General features: G+C 54.9%; 1 protein-coding gene across 2 annotated transcripts in view; it reads left to right on the plus strand.

Annotated features, from left to right (window-relative positions):
* The first annotated feature begins 871 nt into the window (after window positions 1–871).
* SLC6A1 (solute carrier family 6 member 1) overlaps window positions 872–23,682 on the plus strand; it is a 40,044-nt gene continuing 17,233 nt past the window's right edge. The window contains exon 1 of one of the 2 annotated variants that reach the window (XM_024982413.2): window positions 872–1,041. The gene's annotated coding sequence lies outside the window, so the exon portion shown is untranslated. Of the gene's footprint in view, window positions 1,042–22,050; window positions 22,200–23,682 lie in introns of those variants that run through there. The other variant, NM_001077836.1, reaches the window with a different exon arrangement.

Below are 23,682 nucleotides of genomic sequence, written 5' to 3' on the forward strand. Positions count from 1 at the left end.
GGAAGGAGGGTGGGTATCTGGGGGGTGGGGGTGGGGCGCGCTCAGCTCCCATCCCCGGGTGTTGCTCCAGGCTGTGTTTCCATTCTTAATCATCTGTGTATCCATCTGTCCATCCACACACTGAGCCAGTTGTGTCTCTACCACCACCATCACCCTACCTCCCGGCAGCAGACAGGGAGTCCTCCCCAAGCCGCACCTCCCTGCCACGTGCACGCATCCAGCCTGGGACCCAGAGCCTGGGCGCTCCAGCTCAAAAACTTCCCGGTGTTAGCAGGCATGGAGGCGTGTGCAGGCATGGAGGCGGGGCGGGGCAGGGGGGGCTGCCCCTGGGAGGAGAGCAGAGAGGGGGCAGGGACGCACCCTCCATCCACCCCGCAAGGGGGCCTGGCGACCTACGGGGAGAGAAGAAGGTGATAGAGAAGAGAGACAGAAGCAGATCGGCAGGGCTGGAAGGAGAAAAGCCCCGAGGGAAATCCTTGTGGCAAAGGACTGGGACCCAGAGACCCAGACAGCCGGGCCGAACCAGGCAAGACACCACCAGACTGAAGGGGAAGGAAGAAGGAGCGTGAGGCGGGCGGGGGGAGAGGGGAGCGGGCGAGGCGGATGGGGCGGGGCAGAGAAGAGAGAAGAAAAGGAGAGGACGCGGGGCGTGGGGGTGGAAACAGGGGAGATGGGGAGAGAGGAACGGAAGCGGGAAAAGGGAGAGGGGAGACGAGGAGGGGAAGGAAGGGGGCGGGATGAAGGGGCCGGAGGGCGGGGCGGCGCGGCCGGCGAGGCGGCGCCCCTCCCCGGGCTGGGCGGGCTCCCGCGCCCCGGCCCCGCCCCCAGCGCTCCCCGCCCCTCTCCTCGCCGCGTCCCTGCGCCCGCCCTCGGAAGACCTAGCGCGCGGCGAGGTTGCGGGCGAGAAGCGCGGAGCGGAGGAACGGAGGAACCCGGGAGCGCAGCGCGGCCCGAGCCCGAGCGGCCCCGCGCCCGGAGCGCACCGGAGCGGCCGAGCTGCCCGCGCAGCGCCCGCCGCGGGCAGCGCAGCCCCGGCCGCAGGTAGGAGAGGGGCGGCCGGCGTCGGGGCGCCGAGTCCGGGACAACCGGACAGCGAGGCCGGGCGCCCAGAGCTACTGCTGCGGGCCGGGCGGGATGGGGTAGGGCTCGCCGAGTTTCCACACCCCCGCGCCTCGCCCGGCCTCGGGCCCACAGGAAGGAGCCCGAGGCGCCGCTCCGAGTCGACGCGCACCCGGGCTATCCCTCTGGGATGCGCGAGGGGGCCGGGGGAGCACCCACGAGGGTCACCAAAATCTCCGGCTTTTTTCCAAGAGGTCGCGGGCCCCTTGGCCCCCCACCCCACCCCCAGCTGACTCTGAATTCTGCTGGAGCCGTCGAAGCGCCCGGTTCACCCCCCAGGGGACGGCGGGAGACCCGGGAAAGAATGATAGCGTTTGGCGAGCCGTGCGCCACTTCTCCTTGTGGGGTCAGCTGCGCCGAGGTCGAGCTGGGCCCCTCTTCTGTTCCCTGCGGGCTCCGGGGACCAGGCGACTGGGGAATGGGACACTTCCTTTCTGTCTTCGGCAGCTTAAGCTCTCAAGAAACGTTGGCTAGAAAGCACACCGCAGCTTGGGCTTGAGCTGAGCGCACATAAGTCCGAGCCGCGCTCTCCGAGCAGTGTAGGATTGGGGGAAGGGGGGCGTCCCTGAGGTTTGAAGACTGTGTCTGTCTTCTTGCCTTACATTCTGACATTTATTTTCTGGACACTGGAAAAAGAGGAGACCCTGCCACCCCCCGGGACAATGATCAGCAGGTCTCCATAGGTGGGTCCTCTTGTACCCCCATGTCCCCATGGCTGGCATCTACAGATGCTGTGCTCTAGCTTAGCTTGCTTTTCGGCTAAGGAACCCAGATCCGGCAGCCCCACACGGAGGCTCTGAGCTGATCTCCTCTCCAAACAGACGTGAATCCCCGGGGAGAAAATTAGGGTTTTAAAAGCCCAGTTATAATGCCCAGTGTCTGCCTGATATGGGGCTGGAGCTCTCTGTCCTGTCCCAGGAAGCTCAGCCTTCTCTTCATGAAGAACTGGGGAGGGGGCACTGAATAAAATGGCTCCTGAGCTTTGGTGACACCCCCATATCAGAGACTCTGTCAGGCTAAGTGAGCCGACTCGGGTCAATCCTGATGGGTGTTCGGTGAGAGAGGGGGCTGTTGGGTGTTGGATATGGCCTAGATTCTCTCATTGGGAACTTTGGAGGAAACGCATTCATAAGATAGCGTGAAATGCAGTACCCCAACTCCGAAATTCCAGAACAAAGGATGTCAGTGGGAACCGCAGGCATGTGTCCTCTGCCTCTTGGCTGTCTCAGTGAAGAGTTGACCCAGCCCCTGCCCTTGTCCTGGCAGAGCAGCCCCAGACTCCCCACCCCAAAGGCAGAGGAGGCTGCAGGTCCCTGGACAAGTGAGAGGGACCTTTTCCCAGGGCAATGGGGCAAAATGGCTGAGCCTCCCTTGAGCCTCAGGAAGAAACTGTTAGGCAGGCTGCAAACAAAGAAACTGCTCTCTACCCAGCCAAGCACTGGCTCAATGGCCAGTCCTTAGAGGACGAACCGTGAGTCCCCGGCAGCGGGAGGAAACCCAGCTTGTCTGGCAGGGCATCTGTAGCGTGGCGCGAGCCTTGAGAATTACAGGAGAGAGGCGGCAGCTGCAGGGGGGAAACAGGAACCGTCTCTGCTGACACTCTGCCTGTTCAGTCCTGGCTGGAGGCTCGGTGAGAAGCAGGGCCCCCTAGGATCTCAGGATGGGGCTGGCAGGGGGCTTCTAGAGGCCAAGGAGGAGGAAATGCAGAGGGTCAAGACAAGGAAGGAGCAGGTCCCTCAAAGCTGAAAGAAGCACAGTTGCTCCGTCTGTCCCTGGTTCTCACGTGCATGGCAACCTGGAGCTCCAATGCTGTGACTCCAATGCAGTCGCCCAGGACGTTGCAGGCGCTCAGTAAGGATCTTAGAATAAAGCCAGCACGGATGGAAGGTGAGGACAGTGTGAGCGTGGGCCTCCCTGTATCACTGAGCAGGAAGGCCATGAAATACAGCCTCTGAGACCACAGCCAGGAACGAACCCGGGAAGAATGGGCTTTGAGCAGGGCTGCGGCCTCTTTCCACAGGTGACCTTGGGTAAGTTCTCGTCTATTTGGGGAGGTGGGGACGGAGTATTGAAAGCTGCCGGGTCCCCAGCTTGTGATTCCTGCAGTGACCTTGTGCAGCAGGTACTGTTCTAACCCCCCAGTTCAGAGGTGAGGAACCTGCGGGACAGAAAGGGAACGTGACTTGCCCAAGGTCACACAGCCAGGAGGAGGCAGGGCAGAGGTTTGAATCCCACTCTTCTTCTCACCTCCAGGCCAATGCTTTGTCCTGTTGATAGGTCTCTGGGCCTTGCTTTCACCTCCACAAAGCAAGGTGGTGGGGCGATGGTCAGGATGACTGACAGTGAGGCCCCTCCGGGCCACCATCCAAGCAGTGGCTGCTCCCCTGCCTTTCCAGCATATGCTGAGAGCAGTTTTCAGTAAAGCACAGCATCAGGCGGCTTCTTGCCTGCACATAAAGACGCTGTTCCCGCACTTGGCTATGAGCTCAGTAGCTGAGATGTCCCAAGTCACTTGGAATTTAGAAATGTCTTTTTGTCCCTTGCGGTGTGTGGATCACAAGCCAAGCATCAACCCCAGTTGATCAATCCTTGCACCTGCTGCCTCCAGCCCCCCAGCATCCCAAAGTCTACCCTCTTTGTCTTGAGAGCGGGAGGGTGGTACCCAAGCCCCTCCGTGTCACCTGGCCTGAAGCCGGCCTAGCACTTCTTCCCTTTGATCACCTGAGCCCTCTAGAAGCCCAGCCAGGGCTCCAATACCAAACCCAGCCAGAGGCTCTTAATCACCTGAGCCCCAGGTGGGGACAGAGAAGTGTGTGCTGCCCTTTGCCTGTGTCAGGACTGCCCCTTCATTCAGCCAGGCCAAGCTGCTTGAACGGCAGGCAGAGCATGCCTGCCATGATGAAAGCAACTGCAAAGAGCCCCTGCAAGTCCCCCCAGGCCCCCAACAAGAACATCAGATGCTCAGCTGCTGCTCTGTGGCATCCCCGGTGCCAGTTCCCCAAGTGAGCCCAGGACCGGGGTGGGCTGGGGGGGTGCACTTGGTGCCACCCATTCTCTGGAAGGTGGTGGGAAAGGGCATGGTACTTGAGGAAATGCTGGGAAGCCCCATGTGGACCCCAAGATAGGGCTTCCCGGGAAATGTGCCTTTGTGAGCCTTACGAACATCCAACATCTTTACTCTGAGCTCACCTGAGGGCCTCCAGAGCAGAGGTAGAGATGGAATGAGCGGGGAGCCGGCTAATAGCGGAGACAGGGTTGCCTGGCACGGACCGTAGGTGTGAATGCAAGCTGTGATATTTCAGCACAGACTTGGATTCAGTCATAAACAGGAGAAAAAAAGAAACTCCACGAAATGTGGTTCCAGTGATAATCTCATCAATAAACAGTCACGGCTAAGAGTTAGTGATATGCCAGGGGGCTGTGCTGTGTGCCTTCCTGATAGAACTGTGTCTCGTTTCCACAAAACCTCGTGAGCTCCATAGTGGAATGGTCCCTGGACCGATGAGGAAACTGAGACAGAGAGAGGTGAAGGCACCAGCTGCAAGACCACTGGGCTAGGAGCTGGCCCGGGAGCCCAGGTGCAGCCACGTGGTACTGACGCCCCTGCCATGGAGAAGGCCCTGACCCTGACTGCGTGGCCAGGACCATGACACCCTGTTTAAGGAGCTGCCCATTAGGAAGCACCTTGCAGTTCATCCCATCAATTGAGCTTTGCCCCAGCTCAGGAAGCTGGTAGTGTGATCGCTGCTCTTTGCTAGCTGGGGAGGTTGAGGTACAGAGAGATGAATTTGTACCCAAGGTCCCTTGGCTGCTAAGTGGCAGAACTGGGGTTCATGCCCAGGTGCCCCCGTAATATACAGCATATTTGTGAACTGTGCTTTAGATTCACTTAAAGCTGGTGTTGATATCGTGCACCCAGCCACATTGCCCTGACTCTCAGGTGCTCCCCCCAACCCCAACTTGTCACCACCTTCTTGCTGCTCTGGAAGTCCCCGGGAGCAGCTGAGGAAGCCATCAGCTCTGTTTACCGTGATCTGACATGACACCAAAGTGGCATGCGATTTGATGCGAGCTGCCTGCAGCGAATGGCCTTCTATTTTTACCTTTCTTACAAATTGGAAATTACAAGGAGGCCAGGTCTTGCGGAGCGATTGGCTGGAGCCCTGTGCAGGCAGGGGGTTGTGCAGCTAGGTGGAACCGGCCACATTAGGGTGCCAGGGGCCCTCCTGGCTGCAGAAGGGGGTCCCCAGCTTCTGGGGCCTGATGGCATCGTGGCAGGCAGGCCGGGCTGGAGGGTGCACGAGTTAGTGGCTGCTTCGGACAGTGATCTGCAGCTCTGCCCACCTGTCAGCTGCATGGTGTCTGCAAGATCGGTGTCGCCTGCCAGCTCTGGAGACAACTGCGTTCTGGCCAGAGGGACATTCAAGGTCAGAGATGCCCCGAAAGACACTGACAGCAGGTTGCTTTCATGGCCTTATTGTTTGGTGAGGAGGTTCTGTGCAGGGAGAAGGCAGCGGCCACAAGGAGGGTGAACAGTGACATTTGGTGTCAGTATTGCGGTCTTCTGGAACTTAGTCCTGAGAGCAGTTCATCAGTCAGTCATCAGAACACTTCACAGTGTACAAAAAGAAAAAAAAAAACTCTCTTGTAGTTGTTCTTTCTCTTGGTCCTGTCTGAACTATTCCAGGGGAAGAAAATATGGTCCCTGACAGAGTCCTCTGTCCAACAAAAAGAGTCATTTTCTGTAAGTGACGTCTCAGAAAGCCCTTATCGGAATGACCTTGACTCAAATGCAGCCTCTTTGCACACATGTGAAATACGCACACACTTAATGCTTACACAGACGTGCATGATGTGCTTTCTGTTGAAGTTTGCACTAGCTGGGAGCTCCAGGTGAAAGTAATATTATTATCGTTTCCATTGGTATCTATCTCCACTTTTTGGATGGGGAAACAGGGGCTCAGCAAGCCCTGCACAGCCTCAGCCTGACCTCTGGTTTCCCAGTTGAGGGGAGTCACCTTTCCTAAGCCCAAATCCCAGTTCATCAGGGAGCCCCTTGGAAGGAACCTTTGTGGGAGGCAGGTCACAGCACTGGCGTCGAGCCTGCCAGACAGCGTGGAAAGGCACGGTTGAGGTTTTGGAGGAAAGGGCTGCAGATCCTGTTCTTGCCTGCCCTGAGCTCTGGCCCGCCGCTGACATGCCGTCCATTGTATCCAGTTGGGGTCTGAAGTGGACTTGTTTGGCCGGGGCGCCTGAGCAGTGGCAGTGCCTGGGGACAAGAAGGATGCTTGCTCACAGGTGCACGAGCACACCAGTGCTCATCTACACGGATTTGAGCTCCAGGGGCCCCGTGAGATCATCTGGAAGGATCTGAGGGCCTTGGTAGCCTGGAAAGTTGTGGGCAGGTGTTTGCATGTGAGCCTCAGGGTGGTTTGGGACCTGCCGTGTGGCTCAGAGTTATGACTGACCAAGAGGGAAGGGAAGGGGTGGGTAGGGGATGGAAACCACTTGCCCTGGACACTACCCACTTCCTTCTTCCCTCGGACTGCTGCCCACGCTGAAGGTTGTGGAATAGGATGAGGTCTGGGGGAGGCCGGGGGAACTTGAGGGTTTGACATGTCCCCTGGCCGCGTGGCCAGCCCAACCCTGACCAGTGAGGCTGGAGCACCTCCCAGGCATCGACTGTGGCCCGCCCGAGGTGGTGAGAACAGTGCCAGGGGACCACGGTGCCGTCCCCATCGGCCGGAGGACGACCCCAAGGTCGATGGAGGTGGGGTTGCTACTCCCTAGTTATACTGCAGAGTTCAAGCCCAGGTCTTGCTGGTGCCAGCCCACTGTGCCTTCCCATGCCATCTGCTGCCTCTGGGGAGCACCCAGGTGGGATCGTCGTGGGGGGAGCCAGCACAAAAGTGACCGCGGCCAGAGGCAGCCGCTTCCCACGTGCTGTGTGCTCCCCATCCTGCGTCCTGCCCTCGTGGCCACCTGAGCCTCATGCCTCTTAGCGCTCCTGTTGGCTGTCTCCAGAGCTTGTGGTCAGGGACCCACCTATGGTTTTTGTACGTGGGCTTGGGGGTGGGGAAGAAGTAGTCTTCCTGAAGGAATCTGAATGCACTTACTGTATTGCACGGACACTCTTTTAACAGATTGGCTCTGCACCGTGTCACCAATTCATCAGATGCATCGGACCCCCAGTTCTGAGCTCTGCCTTTTGATGCAGGCACCAAGCCCAGTATTTTATAAACCATCTTCTGGGGTCTTCAGTAGGTGACCGAGCCCAGGGCACTCTCCTGGTTGCCCAGGTTGTTCCATCCTGCTCACGGAGACCCGAGGCCTGGGCTTGTAGACCCCAGGAAGTGGTGGGGAGCGCCACCTCCCATGTGGGCTGCCTGGGAGCCTGAGGAATGGTGGGCTGGGTCCTTACCCAATCAGGTCCTTCCCCTTTCTCTGTCCATAAAGCCAAGGGCTTTGGACTGGACGCGTCGATCGGCCGCTCCGTGTGCCCGGTGCCAGCTCTCCGAGCAGGGAAAGGCAGGCTGCATGCCCCACTTCCTCCTCCATTTCCCCCATGACAGCCTCCCCGAGACTAATGACGGAATATAAGGGCCCTTTCTCCAAATGGCAGAGAGTGCCAGTAATGACAGAGCAGATGCAGCACTGTTAATTATGCCGCGGGCATTAAATGGAAACGCCAGCCCCAGAGGAGTTAAATAGCGCCGCTGGGCTGGCAGCGGCTGTGCCCGAAAGCAGTGCCATCAGCCTGTGCCAAGGCAGAGCCGCCGCCTCCCCAGCCCTGGAGCCAGCCGGGAGTCACAAAGCCCCCCTCCCCAGCATGGGGTCCACAGCAGCTCCTTGGAGCTGAGACGTTGGTGGCTGCTCTGGGAGATTTTCTTTAGAGACCTTTGGGGAGGAGGGTGGTCAGAGGCCGATGTGGGCCAATAACGGGACCAAATAAAGCTTTGAGCATGTACTGTGTGCTAGGCCCTACTGTGGGTCATGCAGATAAGCCAAGAGCAGAAACACCGTCTTCTGAGGTCTGCAGTGCCCCACGTAGTCGGGGACGCAGAGCAAGTACTTAGTTCTTGCTTTTGCTTGTTTCTGTGACTGCTTGAGGGGGAGCCAGAGGCTGCACAGGTGGGGGCCGGAGCTGGCCCGTCGTGGGCTGAATGGGGTAGAAGGGCAAGGCAGGGGGACTGGCTTGCTTCCTGGGCACCGCCAGCCTAGCCTTTCCAGGAGCTGAGCTTCTTTGTTGCTGGTGCTCATGGGCTCCTTTGCCTCAGTTTGTACATCTGCAAATTGGGTTTGAGGTTTCTTCCCACGTGGCTCAGTGGTGAAGAACCCACCTGCCAATTCAGGAGATGTGGGTTCAATCCCTGGCTTGGGAAAGTCCTCTGGAGGAGGGCATGGCAACCCACTCCAATATTCTTGCCTGGAAAACCCCATGGATAGAGGAGCCTGGTGAGCTACAGTCCATGGAGTCCCAGAAGAGTTGGACATGACTTAGAGACTAAACAGCAACACATCGGGCACAGTGAGGGCTGTGATGACTGCAGGCAAGCCTGTCTCTGCATGAACCCTAGCCCTGACTGTGGCAGGTCAAGAGATTGCAGAAATGTCTGAAAAGTGGCATTGCAGGGGCAGTAGGAGAGGGTCTGATCACCAAAGGCCGCTTCTGATTCTTCCTGTGGATTGAAAGTGTCACTCGAACCTTCAGACCTCCCCAGTCACTCTGGTTCCCTGCCTCCTGCTTCTTGGACCTTGAAATCAGTCTCTGAGGTTATTCTAGGCCAGGGAAAGTCATAAAAGCCACCAATTTCAGATACCTCTGTTATAGGTGGGTAAACTGAGGCCTAAAGCGGCGGGGTCCGAGGCCCACAGGTGCTAGGACCCGGAGCTCCTAACCCCTAACCCAGTGCTCCTTCCCCTGCCCCAAGCCCAGCGCCGCTGTTGAAAAATTATTAAATAGAGTTGGTGGAAGGACTCTGGTTGCCATGACAACGGAGCCTGTGTCCTCGGGAGATAATGGCGTTGCACAAGGCAGAATGATGTGTGTTGAATGCTGATTCGGGAGCCGCTCGAGCGAGTGATGGAGTGAGTGGAGGGGACCGTGTCTAGGGCTCGAGCTTCCCCAGAAAAGAGGCTGGGGGTGGGGGGTGGGGATAGCTGCAGGGAAACTGGCTTTGTCTGGAAGCATCCTTGAGGCAGCCTTGCAGGACGGGGTAATTTCCTTCATTTGTGGAGGTGCAGTGAGGTGCAGAGGGGTGAAATGACTTCACCAGGTCACACACCTGTGCATGAGATGGAGCTGGGCTTCAAAACTCTGGTGCCTGCAGGGAGTCTGGGCTACGGAAGCCCTGGGAGGGGTACAGCCAAGGGGAGGGCAGTGGGTGAGCTGGGGACACTGTACTCGGAGTACCCAGACCTCTCTAGAGACTGTTGAGGAGACTCTGAAACACGGAGCTTCTGATGGGCTGGGAGCAACAATTCTAGCCCAAGAGGAATGGGAAACAGTAAGTCCAAAGCCCCCCCCTCACGCTTCCTAGCTGCGTGACCCTGAGCAAGTCACCTTACCTCTCTGAGCCTCAGTGTCCTCACCTGCAAAATGGGGATACGAACAGATCAACCTCACACGATTGTTATGAGACCAAATAGGGTGGGTAGGCAGAGCACCAGGCCCCACAGCTGAGCATCAGCCAAAGGGAAGAGGCTAGACAGGTATATTCCCAACCATATATGGGCTTGTAAGATACGGTGTAGAAAGAGTACGTGTAGATGGTAGGAAGAGTGAAATTGGCCAAAACAAGTAGAAAAGCAGTAAATAACGGGGATCTTCATTGCAGGCTTAGTGAATGTCACCAGGACAAACCCACAGCTTCCATCATTAAAAACACGCATAAGTACTCTGTGTTTGGAGGGCATGATCGGTGTATACCTTGCTATAAACGTACCGAGCCCGAAAACCTGGGCACACACCAGGCTGGGGGAGTCGTGTCTGTTGTGTGCCGCTCTCCAGGTGAGCCCGTGGAAAATAAACACTCACCCACGCTCTTCATCTCTCCATCCCGAACAGCTGGGGCAGTATACTCCCTTCCCTACTTGGGGGTCGGGGAGCATGGGGTTAACGCCCCGAGAAACCCCAAAGTACATCATTTGCATGCTGGCAAAGAGGGGAGGCGAGCTGGCAGACAGCCCCACTCCATTTAGGAAGCAGAAAGAGGGTGCTGGCCTTGGGGTTTGGCTGTTTCAAAAGCACGGCGGAGAGCTAGGATCCTAATGACTTAGAGGCAAGCGACCATTTTGTTTGTTCCAGCTAACCTGTCTGAGCACATCCACCCCCAGAGAAGCAACCTGGTCCTGGATTCCCCGGAGAGGGTGGGTCGTCTGCTCGCTGCTGCTCCTAAGGCTGGATGCCGGGGTGTGTGCAAAGCAGTGAGCCCAAGCCCCCCACCCCCCCACCCCCAGACTCTGACTGTTCCACCCTCGGTAGGCGGGAGAGGGTTGGGAGATCATTCCGTGGATGGATGAAGACAGTTGACATTTAAGGAGGTTTGAGCAGATGTGCTAATTGCAGGGATAGGTCCCCGTGTCCACTTGGGGACCGTGTTTAGTGAGCAGTTTGCTCTGAGAATTTGGTGTGGTCGGCATTGACAGTGGCTTCACCGTGCCCTTTTATCAACTGCCTGTGGGTTAAGATAACTGTGGGTCCTGCCTGGGACTTCTTTCCCATATCTTGAAAAAACAAGAATAGTAGCCCTAATCAGTTGATATATTATAATTTCTGCCAGGTAACAAGTATTTAGTACGTACCAGGCTCTGTGTGAACCACTTTTCGTAGTCTCCCCAGGTAATCCTCATACTGGCCGTAAAAGTAGACATTGTCACCTCCGTATTTGAGAGGTTTCGCTTTCATGCAGCTTCTGAACTCAGACTGAAAACCAGGTTTTGTCACCCTCAGGGCCAGTGCCCTTAAACACTGCCCTATTCCATCCTGGCTCTTGACAAATAAACTTCTGAATACCCTTGACCTCCTGAGCGGAAGTTACTCATGAATTTCTTCATTGTTCCTGGGACTTAAGACCATTTTCTCAATAAAAATCTCATTTCCCCAAATGGATGGTTTCTTCTCCCTACATGGGATTTTTTTTTCCTGACAGAAATGGGGTTTGGGTATTCATATGAGGAAGATTTCTTTAGAAAGCTTGGTGAATGAATCAAGAATAGATGCCTTGGCTAAAGTGAGCACTCGTTGGGAGTCTTTCAAAAACAAAATTGGCTTTCTCTTGTAGGAAATACTTGAGACCCAGGAATCTGACCCTTAATCAACTGAAAATACACAGCCTTCTCATTCTTGAAAAATATCCTAAAGCAGTGTCTCTCCAGATTTTTTAAAATCCATCTGAGCTGTATTAAAAGAACAATAGGATTTGTTGTTTCCCAAATATAAACTCGTAATGCTGACCTCGCTTTTTTAACCAGCCTCCCCCAAATTCTTCATATTTCTTAGGAAAGGGGCAACAATGACCCCTCCTCCGACCACTTTGAGAAGGAGCTGTCTGGCATGACTAGACTGTGCCCTATATATTAGAATTGCAAACTCGAAGGCCATGGAGGGCTGGGTGGGTCAAAGAACTGAGTTAAGAGGTCAGGAGCAAGGTGACCGTTGTGGGGGGCCTTGTCATAAACGGGTACATACGCACCTTCTCCCCGTCCCCAAAGTGCTCAGCCAGACACACGTGTGGGCCCGTTGTGGCCCACGGGCAGGCGATCTGAGATCCCTGGTAGTTCTTACGATGACTTTGTGTGATCTTAATCTAGTTTGTCTTCGGGACTTCGGCGTGTGCATCTCTAGAGCGGGGCTGAGAAAGCCTGCAGAGGTGTCCAGAGGAGGAAGCAGGGTCACAGGTTGTGGACACTTGGTAAGGGAACCACGGAGCTGCCCACTGTCACCAAAGTCCTGTCCTGTGGCACGGGGTCAGCATTCCACGCCAGCTGTGCATCTGCGGGGGACTAAAAACCGTTTAGTTCCACCAGTCCCCACAGTACTGTGCTTTGCTTCTTCCCGAGTCTGAGTTCTTAAAGGGCCCTCATCCTTACGCCCTTCAGAGTCCTTCAAGCACGTCTTGAACAGGAGGGAAGGCTCCTTTAACCCTTGGTTTTCTCAGCATGCCTTCCAAGGCAAAGAGAGTGTGAAAAGAATGCCAGGCGGGTGTCTTGTCACTCTCTATTTCCTGATCCGAATTCATCCTTTCTGGCCAGGGGAGCAGGGGGTGCTTTTCAGAGGTGTCCCCTGGAGCAGAGCCTCCAGCATTCCCCACACCGGGTGGAGGAAGTGGGGTGGGAGGCGTAGGGCGGTGGGGCGATGAGAGACCCAGTGGTTCTCAGGGGTGCCTAGAGCCTACCCTGGCTCAGCCAGTTAGGACAGCTGGAGGAAGCTGTTGGGGGGGGAAGCCCCGCGACCTGGTTGCAGTCTCAGCTTTTCAGCCACTTGCCTCCTTGGATTCTGCCTGGGTCTCTGAAACTTTGGCTTCCTCCCTCCTCTCCCTCTTCAGTGTCTTGGGCTTTGCGGGTGGCGCTAGTGGTAAAGAATCTGCCTGCCCGCCTGCTGATGGCAGGAGATGGAAGAGACTGCGAGTTCAGTCCCTGGGCAGGAAGATCCCCTGCAGAAGGAAATGGCAACCCACTCCAGTATTCTTGCCTGGAGAATCCCATAGACAGAGGAGCCTGGTGGGCTGCACTTCACGGGGCCTGCAAAGGGTCAGACACGAGTGAGCGAGTGGACATGCACACACAGGCCCCTTCCCTCCCTGGTGTCCCAGGCAGGTCCCAGGAGGTCACCAGAGCAGGACAAAGAGGAAACCAGCAGCGCCCCTGGGTCTCCCTGCTCCCTTCCTTCCTTCCTTCCTTCCCTCTCCTCCCTTCTCTTCCTTCTGGCGCCTTCTCCCTGTCCTTCTGCTGCTCTTCTCCAGTCTCTCTCTCTCTCCTTCTAAACCTCATCTTTGGTGTCTGAGGCTTTCCTTACAGGAAGCAATCAAGAACCTGCAAGGCTCACTGAGTGAGCGCATCTCTTCTGATCCTGTGACCTCACAGTGGACCCTGACCCTGCCGGGGCGGGAACACAGACCCTTCAGAAATCAGCAGAAACTCCCAGCTGGGCCGGTCCCTTGCTTTCTGGAGAGCCCGTTGTTCAAGCTCACCAGCACACCCCTGCTTTGGCAACGGGAGGGGCGCCACCTTCTCCGCAGCCGATGTTTCTCGAGGACTTGTGATAGCAATGTCCGCATGGTGGGACTCAGGAGAGCGTGTGTGTGTGTGTGTGTGTGTGTGTGTGTGTGTGTGTGTGTGTCGGGTACTTTGTGAGCTGCCGTGGCGGGGAGCAGAGCAACGTGAAGACCCAGGTCCCATTGGTGCAGAGAGGACCAGTGGAGCTGGAGAGACAGGGTAGAAGGATCAGTTAACTCGTCAAGACAGAAGGCAGGTTGTGTAGAGGGACTGGGCCTTCCCCATCGCCCCCACCCCGAGTCCCAGCTCAGGCACTGTCCCTCCGCCCCACCACATACTCAGCAGATGGGTTCTTGCCATGTCACCATCAGATCAAATCTCCCTTCTTTCAAAGGTCCCCAAGTCCCCCCCGCTCAGTGCTTGCCGTGGGGTTGCTGTTCAGTCACTCAGTCGTGTCCGACTCTGCCACCCCATGGGCTGCGGGCTTCCCTGTCCTCCACTATCTCCTGGAGTTTGCTCAGACTCATGTCCATTGAGTTGGTGATGCCATCCAACTATCTCATCCTTGTCTCCTTACTGTGGGATGGGGGGGTTGGGGGAGAGGTTAAAAGCATGGGAATTGAGCAGATGGCTCCAGATCGTGGACTTGGGCAAGTCCTATCACCGTCAGTCTCTGTCTCTGCAAGAATTAAAGACGAGCATCCGTGAGATGCATGAAGCTTGCTCAGTCGTGTCCGCCTCTTTGCGACCCCATGGATGATACAGTCCATGGAATTCTCCAGGCCAGAATACTGGAGTGGGTAGCCTTTCCCTTCTCCAGGCAACTTCCCAACCTGGGGATCGAACCCAGGTCTCCCACCTTGCAGGCAGATTCTTTACCAGCTGAGCCACAAGGGAAGCCCAAGAATACTGGAGTGGGTAACCTATGCTGTCTCCAGTGGATCTTCCTGACCCAGGAATTGAACTGGGGTCTTCTGCATTGCAGGCAGATCCTTTACCAACTGAGCTCTCAGGGAAGCCCACTGAACTAAACCACCAGATAAACCTTTGGCATGATCGCTGTTCTTGCTCCAGGATGTGGCGCACCCCCTTCTCCTGCTTCAGAGCCCTTGACCGTAGCTGCCACCTCCCCAGCCAGGCTCCCTAAGGGACCCCAGATTCTTGCCAGCCAGACCAGGTCCCTCATTGTCTGTAAGCACATTTTGCCGTGTCCCATCCGCTCCGCCTGGGGTGGACTAGAAGTGTTAGGCTTGGAGAGAGGAGCAAAGGTTCCAGTCCGGCTTCTCTCGCTGTGATTATAGAAAGAATGTCCCAGCCAGCCCTAATGCCGTCGTCTCCCGGTTTCTTGCCTGAATCCAGCCCCCAGCCGCAGCCGGGCGCCATCCCCCCCTTCTTTGGGCTGTGGGAGAACTTCCCCGAGTGGATGTCGCTTATCTGCACACCCACCTGTCACCAGCGCTCGGTGGTGGCAGGACCCAGACTCCAGCTGGCGTCTGGATCGCTCTGCACCCAGCATGGGACCCGGCTCCCTGGAGGTGCACCGTCGATCCTGGTTGGATTGGATTGAAAATTGCCTCGACAAAGCGAGGTGCACAGTCAGACATTGCAGACAATTAGGGACTCGAACAGATGTTAGCAGACTGTGGACCATGTGAGCGAGGCAGGCGGGCTGAGATGAGAAGCAGGATGAAGTCAGAAGGGTGCTCCGGGCCAGAGCCTGAGTCCTCTCCTCGTGCATGGAAGGAGACCAAAGCACAGAGTGGTAAAGGGCCTGGCTCGATATCACACAGCCCGTAGCGTGCAGAGTGAGGATTCAGACCCGGGTCTGCAGACTCCAGAGCCTCAAGCTGACTTCGCGTCCTCCTCTCCCGGCCCCTAGAAAGGCCTGCTTTTCTGCGAGCACAGGCTGTGTCTGCAGGCAGAGGAGAGCTGGGGACTCCTACGGGGATTGCCACCGCTGGGCCAGCTGCCTCCCAGGGGGCTCTCTTTAGAGCCCAGCTCGGGGGCCTGCTGACAGCTGCTCAGCTGGGATCCCACATGACCCCTTGTTGGCTCCCAGGACACCATCAGGGTTTGCCCGGTCTGACCATGGGGACCAGTTAGCCTTCACGGAGCCAGACCTTGGGGAGGTAGAGTCCTCAGCCACTCTGGGCTCCTTGTCCTTGGGGGTTTGCTCTGGAGGGAATTACATTCTCTCCCATCCTAAAGGTGGGCCTTGCGGGGGGAGTTCTGCAGGCATCCAACTAGAGAGAGCAGAGTGGGCTGGTTAAGGATATGGACACAGGAGACCAGCTGCCTGGGTTCCAGCCCTGGCCCCCCTAGTTCCTAGCTGGGAGACCTTTGGCAAGTCCCTTTCTCTCTCTCTGCCTTGGTTTACCCATCAGTAAAATGTGGGGGAGGGGTGAGAGTGGCAAGTTATTGAGCTGGCTAGCATCTTATGGGAAAACTTGGACAAACTTTTTGACCAACCCAGTGCTCTCCATAAAGCGTTTAGAGCACGCCCTGATGTGTTAAGTCCCCAGCTCACTTTCTTCTCGTACTTCAAGCTCTTCTTTCTCCTTCCTTTGTTAATGAAAAGTTGGGGACGGTTCCTGTGTGTATTCACAGACAGAAGAGCAGCATGACTTATTTCACCTTTGCGTGGATGGCATCACCGACTCAATGAGCATGCATTTGAGCAAGCTCCAGGAGTTGGTGACGGACAGGGAAGCCGGGCATGCTGCAGTCCACGGGGTCACAAGGAGTCAGACACGACTGAGCATCTGAACTAACTGATGGATTTAAGAAGCCTGCAGCAGTGAAAGCTGATCTTTTTCTCGCTCTGGTTGCTGGGGTGGGATGTCCTCTAACCTCATAATTTCTGATTTGAGAGGCACCCTAGAAAACCAGACTTCCAGGCTCTCTGAGGCTGCAGGCAGGAGGGCTTGCACCTCAGTTTTCTTCCCTGTAGCACACTGAGAGGCCAGGCAAACACTTCTTCATGCCAATACCTCTCTTCCTCCCGAGAGCCCACAGGCAGGCTCGGAAGGTCAAGGGCCACGTCCATGCGCTTCAGAGCATTTCACACAGACCAGTGTCCAGGAGGCACCTGCCAAGTGAGCAGAGGGCCTGGGTTAAACCCTCTGTGACCTTGGGCAGGTTATTTGACCTCTCTGAGCCTCAGAACCATCATCTGTAAAATGGAACTAATAATCATTTTAGCGTCACTGTATTACGGTTTGCTAGGCCAGGCCCAGGACTGGAAAATCTCAACCCAGTGGTCATCATGTATAAAGTAGTTACCATTGGCCCCATTTCCTGACGAAGAAACAGACAGTTTGAGGAATTACGTGGCTTACTTGAGAGTCAGACTGGGATGTTGTGGAGGAGCGGCATTAAATACTGTGGAGAAGCACGCCTGGAACTGCAGATGGCCGCTCGGGGTTGTCGAGGCAGCCGAGGGGTTTGCACCAAGATGCGGACCTCCCTTGCTTCATCTCTGAAGTGAGAGTGTGCAGGGGGCTGAGACCTGGGGGCTGTGGGGGTCTGTAAGGCCATATGACTCCTGTGCTGTGTGACCTTGGACCAGCCCCCAGCCCTCTCTGGGCCTTTGTCTTCATCTGTAGACTGCTGCTGTAGATCAAGTCAGGATCAGGAAGGAGGCTGGCTGCCTTGGTCCCAGCCCCAAGCCCCGCTTGGACTGAGTCCGAGGATGAGGGCCTAATATCTGGACTCGCAGGCATCCGTTTTGCCAGGCAAAAGGTTGACTTCTCACCCCCAGACTGGGCTCTGGTCTCTGGGGCCAAAGTCCTGAGGCTTGGGAGACCCTCTCCAGCTTTTCCATCACAGAAGCTTCTCCAGGGAGCCTTCCCTGACTTGCAGGGTGATTCATAGCAAGGACTGCCCACAGCACCTGCCTTTGACTGCACAGTCCAGCCTCCCTCTACCCTTTCTGCACTGAGCATCAGCTATTAATTGGGCCACTTTTATATGATGGTTTTCGATTACAAAGCAAGCACTTGCGTGGCTATTCATCTCTCTGAATGGCAATCTAAGCTGCTCTGTATCGAGTACTTCCTGTGCGCCAGGCCCTCTGCTTCCCTTAGAGTCATCATATCACTTCAGAGTCGACACAGTGATCCTGTGAAATACAGGGGTCCAGGTTTGCAATAAGGAAACTGAGGCTCAAGCAAGGTAAACATCTAGCTCCTGGTCACCCAGGGATTTGACTCAAATTCTGTGAGATAATCAGGGTCACCCATAACCTACACCCTTGGAAGCTGCCGTGGGCACCTGAATCCCGGGGACACTTGTTAAAATGCAGCTTCTGGGATTCCCTGGTGGTCCAGTGGTTAAGAATTCACCTTGGAATGCAAGGGACATGAGTTCAATCCCTGGTCTGGGAGGATCCCACGTGTCTCAGAGCAACCAAGCCTGTTCACTGCAGCTAGAGAAGGCCCAAGCGCAGCATGGTTCAGTTCAGTTCAGTCGCTCAGTCCTGTCTGACTCTTTGCGACCCCGTGGATTGCCGCATGCCAGGCTTACCTGTCAATCACCAACTCCTGGAGCTTGCTCAAACTCACGTCCATCGCGTCAGCACAGCCAGAAGTAAATAAATAATTTTTTTTTCTTTAATGCAGCTTCTGATTCCATGGGTCTGGAGCAGAGTCCAGGACCCTGCATTTCTAACAGTCTGCCCTCGGAGAAGCACACTTTGAGTAGCAAGTCTCTGAGTAGCTGAGCCATTTGAGTTGAGATGCCTCTACAGTAACTACCCCAGGGTGGCAAGCCTCAGTTTACCCATCTGTCAAATGGATGACATAGGCCTCGGCTTCTTGAGGTGAGGTGAGGACTGGCAGACCTAAGACCTGTGAGATAAGTGCCTGGCACGAAAGAGGTGTTCAGTAGATGCCGCTCTTCTCCCTTCACTGGAACTGTTACGGGTCTGGGTGCACAACAGATGCCCAATAAAGCCTTGTGCAATGGACCAAGCCTAGCGTTTCTTCTTAAAAAGCAGAGAATAAACCATTATGTTTCCCGTTGGCATGCAGCCAAACCCAATGTTAATTTTTTTCTTGAACCGCAGAGTTTCAGAAAGGAAGAAAAGCGAGTAGAGCAGCGAATGCGGTCTGGAGCAAGCCTCTGTAATTTCTGTAATCACAGAACGGGAAGCAAAACAAAGCAGGGGTGCAAGTGCTCACAGCATCATGGGAGGAAGTGGCCCCTCCCTGGCCCGTTGCTCCCCCTCCGCACCCCTGCAGAGTGCCCCACCTCTCCGGCTCCCAGTGGGTTCTGGGCCCAGCCCCGGCCCTAGACAATGGCAGCCTGAGACTCCGTCTTGGCCTTTCTGCCTCTGCCTAGGTCCCCACCCCACGCAGCCGCCCTGCCCATCCCTCTGATGCAGCAGCGGGACAGAGGGGGATTGTCCCAGGCAGCTGCCATGCGCTCCCCTCCCCCCAGCCTGCCATCTGGCCCTGGCATTGGACTGCTTACCACCAAGCCTCCAGCAAGGCCCAGGGGCCACGCCTCCAAAGTGGATCCCCCACCACTCCTCACCAGCTCTGGCCTCGCCTTGCAGCCAGGGTTCAAGTCACCATTATCCCTTGCCTAGACTCTCAGCTCTTAAGGAGCCTTCCCACATCCACCCTTGCTGCTCTGCAGCCTCTCCTGGGCAGCCAGAGAGGACTCCTAAATGTAAGTCAGGCCAGCCCTGCCGCTGTGTCCTCCACTTTCTCCCTTCCCCTTTATAATGGAATCTGAGTTTCTTAACCATGGTCGCTGAGACCTTGCATGATCTTGCCCCTGCCTGCCTCTAACTAGAACTGTCCCATCCTTCCCTGGACTCCCGCCCCCCTGGCCTCCATGCTGGCTCTCAATCATGCCAAACTTACACCTGCCTCGGGGCCTTTGCACTTACTCTTTCCTCTGCTTGAAATGCTGGATCCAGGACAATCACATCTCTGGCTCCTGATTCAAACTGGAAAAAAAAATTTTTTTTTGTTCAGGCTAAATAATAAAACAAGCCCCAGGGCCAGTTGTGACCCAGTTTGCTTGATCTAGAGCTTCCAAATGCAACATGTTGTCTTTTCCTTACAAAGCATGCTTCCTGCTTGGTTTGGCCTCATTTTTATCAATGGCTTTAAGACCTCGTCATAGAGCATGTCAAGGAAGCATGGAACATCATGGGAACATCTTGAGCATTTCTGTCTCGAATCTCTTTCTCTAACACCATCCCTCACAGAGCCTCCCGGAGGGAGTCTTCTTCTGTAATATGAACTGGATCCCACTGTCACCCCATCCCACCCCTGAAGTCGGTCCCCCTAAGTTCCCTAGCCTGAGTTTTGAGGCCGTTCACAAGCTGACCTTCCTAGCTTCAAACCTCCCAACCTTTTGTTTATGGATTTCCCTCTACTGCGGATACCATTTCCCTCTTTTTGAGCCTAACGACCACATATACAGCCTTCAAAGCCCAGTTCAAATATCCCTTCACCTGGGACACCTTCGCTGGCTGAATTAAGTCATTCCTTTTAGGCCTGTCTGCTTCATATACTCTTGCTGCACTGACACAGAGTATTAGGAAGAGCTGTAGCAGAGCTGTTTCTCTTCAGACGCCGTGACCTTGTGAAGGTCATGGATCTTGTCTTATTAATCCTTGCCATCCGAGTGTCCAGCCCAGCTCCATGCACACATTAGGCCCTCAGTAAATACTTACACAAGAGAATCTTATCTGCTGGTACCTGTCAGTTCACTGATTAACACTCTGGTGGCCATGTGTAGCTCAGAATGCAAAACGCTTGGAACAACAGTTCTCCAGTTCCATCACCAGTTCTTGGCACGTGCTCAGTAAATGCTTGAATGAATGGATGAAGGCGTGCAGGAGTAGGTGATGAATACAGAGGACTCATTGCTTGTGGTCTCACATTAACTGTACCCTTTTGAATGCTGCTTTGCTGGAGTCCAGTTAATGACAGAGCTGGAGGAATATGTAGCTGGATTCTTGGTCCATAGAATATTGCCACCTGGTGAGGAAGAACTGGGAGACACATGTCTTGGCAACATGCCTCAGATCCAGAAACCGTGAGGCCTGTCCTTCCACCGGCTCCACCAGCAGATAAAAGAGGAGGAGGGAAGAGACCTGCGGAGCCATCCTCCAGAAACCCTGGAGCTGCAGAGCACGGGCGCTCCTTTCAGGAAAGATGAGGTGACAGCAGCGGGAAGGTTGCTTCTGCTTCAGAGAGCGTTCATCTTGTTGAAACACGGGTTCCCTTACAGTAAACAGGCATGTGCCTGTGCTTTCCGCGTGCTGTTCTTTGCAATGGGGAGGTGACAGGTGAACCAGCTGGGTCAGGAATTAAAGTTCCCCGAGCAGCAGGGCATGAATACTGAGGGGGTTTCCTGGAACAGCTCTGGGTTATTAGCGCAGGGTCCCGGGCTTTCTCATGAGTGTGTGTGCTCAGTTGTCTTGCGACCCCGTGGACTGTAGCCCGCCGGGCTCCTCTGTCCATGGGATTTCTAAAGGCAAGAATACTGGAGTGAGTCGCCACTGCCTTCTCCAGGGGATCTTCCCAACCCGGGGATTGAACCCACGTCTTCCTGCATCGCAGGCTGATCCTTTACCACTGGGCCACCTGGGAGTCCTTTTTTCACCAGTGGGGACCTTTTATCGTTTTCTTCCCATCTGTAAGATGTTCTGGATTCTTTTTTTTTCTTACCAGATTTTATTTACTACAGAATAAGATTTATTTTTATTAACCAAACATTCAAAGCTACCATTGCTGGCTTCTGATTGGCCCAAGGTGATCAGCTAGACCACTCTGAGCTGGTATAAAAACAGCCCAAAGCAAAGGGCTTGACATTTTTATTAACTAGTATTCCCCACGGCAACTAAAGGTTGATGTCTATCCAGCTTCTGAAAATGCTTCAAGTCGCTCCAGGGCCTGAATAATAAGCTCTCAATAAATGTTAGCTGCTATTCTTATTACTGCTATTATTGTTATATCATGATCATCATCTTTGTGGCCTTCTGGGAAGCAGAGAACACGAGATTAAGAGCCACGATCTGTACACGGATGGGAGCAATCACAATGCTAATGGCCGAGATTCCCTTTACCCTCACTGTGAGCTGGGCGCACTTTCCCATGCTTTGCAGGCACGTCTCATTTGATCTTCCCCACAACCCTGGCAGAGAAGATTTTCCCCTCGGTTTACCAAAGAGGACAAAAGAGGTGACATAGTTTGCCTAAGGTACGTATTGCAGGGATCCCTATGGTCTGTCCGAGTTAGCCCCAGGCTGGTCCTTGCAAGGAGGGCCTTCTCAGTGTGACTCTGCAAAAAAAAAAAAAAAGCATCAGTTGTATTAATTCCTGCTTTATTATGTGCTTGATCCTGGAAGACTCCACATTTGGTGATGTGGCTTCTCACAGGAAAGTTACAGACATTGGGCTGAATCTCAGTACTCTCCCCAGTTCTGGAAGTTGCATGGACGTCTTCCTCATGAAGAGGTCTTTGGAGCAGCTGCTATCTTTGATCCTCCCAGGCTTGGCATGAGAAGGTCTTCAATATACTCGTGGAGGAGACGACGGACTAACCCTGGAGAACCGGAGCGTGCCTCGCCCAGCCCTGAATGGTTCTCTCGGAGGATGTACACACCCACCCACTCTGTTCATCACGTCCTGCCATCTTTCCGTCTGTCTCCCCAGATGGAGTCAGACGATCCTGTGGCCCAGTGCACGCATCAGTGCCCAAAGCCTGGTAGATTTTGGAGTTTGGTTGGAGTTGAGTCTCTGATAACCAACAAGTAAACCCAGAGTGGAGGCCTGAAGCTGGTGTTCCCATGGGACACAGAGGGTGTGTGCAGAAATTTCAGGATTAAAGCAGGAGCCAAGGTAAGCGAAGCGGGGGGTTTATTCTACAACCATGAAAGTGTTAGTTGCTCAGCCTCCTGTCTGACTCTGCCACCCCCGTGGACTACAGCCCGCCAGACTTTTCCATCCATGGGATTCTCCAGGCAAGAATACTGCAGTGGGTTGCCATTCCCTTCTCCAGATCTTCTCGACCCAGGGATTGAACCCGGGTCTCCTGTATTACAGGCAGATTCTGTACCATCTGAGCCACCAGGGAAGCCCCATTACAACCGTGGAGATGCTTTATAAACTCTTAAGAGCAGTAGCCCATCTTAAGGACGCCTGAAACTGCAGAATAGAATGCCTTAAAGACCATTTGTCTTTTGATCTCTGATTTCCTCCCGGCTCAGCAAACCATCTCTCTCTGCTGCTCCGAGGACAAGGTGGGCAAAGATGGCTGCCTCAGAGTTCCCAAGTGGAGGGGGAGACTGCCTTTTTCCTCCAATTGCCAGGGAGGGAGCCTTGATTGATTGGTAGGATCAGGTGACTAGCCCTGGTGCAAAATGGTTGGATCGTTTTTGAACAAATATGGAGGCTGGTACCTACAAGGTCAAATTGTGGAGACAGTTAAGGGCATCGTTGTCTTTTAACAGTTAATGGTTGACGCTTCCTCCCCCAAAGAGGGTTGGCTTCAGCCTCTCCCCACTTGCCTGAGGCTGCTCTGTCCCCTGGACTTGCTGGTAGACCCCAGAAGCAGCTGCCTCTGGCCAGTCCTGATGTTTAGGGGGCAGTCACCCCGGCCTGAGACTAAAGCTTCCCGTGACATTGCTGTGCTCAGGCCGGGGTCTTAGACGGGCACCGGAAACTGGCCTTGAGAACAAGAAGCAGGGCTGGCGGTCAAGTGTGGCTTACTGGAAGGTGGTCTGGCGCTCCGTGAACTCTGGGAAGAGACACTGGTGTTTGGTAACTGGGGATGGCATGTGAGGGTGGGAGGGGGGCCCTTGTGGGCCGGGGGGAAGGCAGCGAGCTGAGGGGAGGGGCCGCTGGGATAGGGCCAGGCCCACACTGCACGTTGCTTTGGCCCCGCTCCTGCACCCGGAGCCCACTGACCAGCGCCCGTGTGCTCCTTCTGCTCTTAGGGTTCCATAAGTTTATTCTGGTGTTTTATTTTTTCAAACGTGGAACGTTATAGAAACCTAGGAAGGCATGAAGAAGAAACCAGAGCTCAGAAACTACACAATGTGAATATCTTAGGGTATATCCTTCTGGTATTTTAGTTTTGTTTTTTTTTTCTTTAATGAACAGTTTGGTGGGGCGGGGGGCGGCGTGGCAAACATAGGGTCACACTAAATGAACTATCTGGAAACCTACTTTCCTCGCTCTGCCATGTTCTTAACGTGACCTGTGATGACATCTCTACACATGTGGATGGAGGACACAGAAAAATAGCCACTTCGTTTGGTTCCTTAAGGGACCCAGAGGAGCTGGGGCCCCTCTATGGGTTTCTCTTTTCCTTCTGATAAAA

This window comes from Bos taurus, chromosome 22, assembly GCF_002263795.3.
Source record: "Bos taurus isolate L1 Dominette 01449 registration number 42190680 breed Hereford chromosome 22, ARS-UCD2.0, whole genome shotgun sequence".
Lineage (NCBI taxonomy): Eukaryota > Metazoa > Chordata > Mammalia > Artiodactyla > Bovidae > Bos > Bos taurus.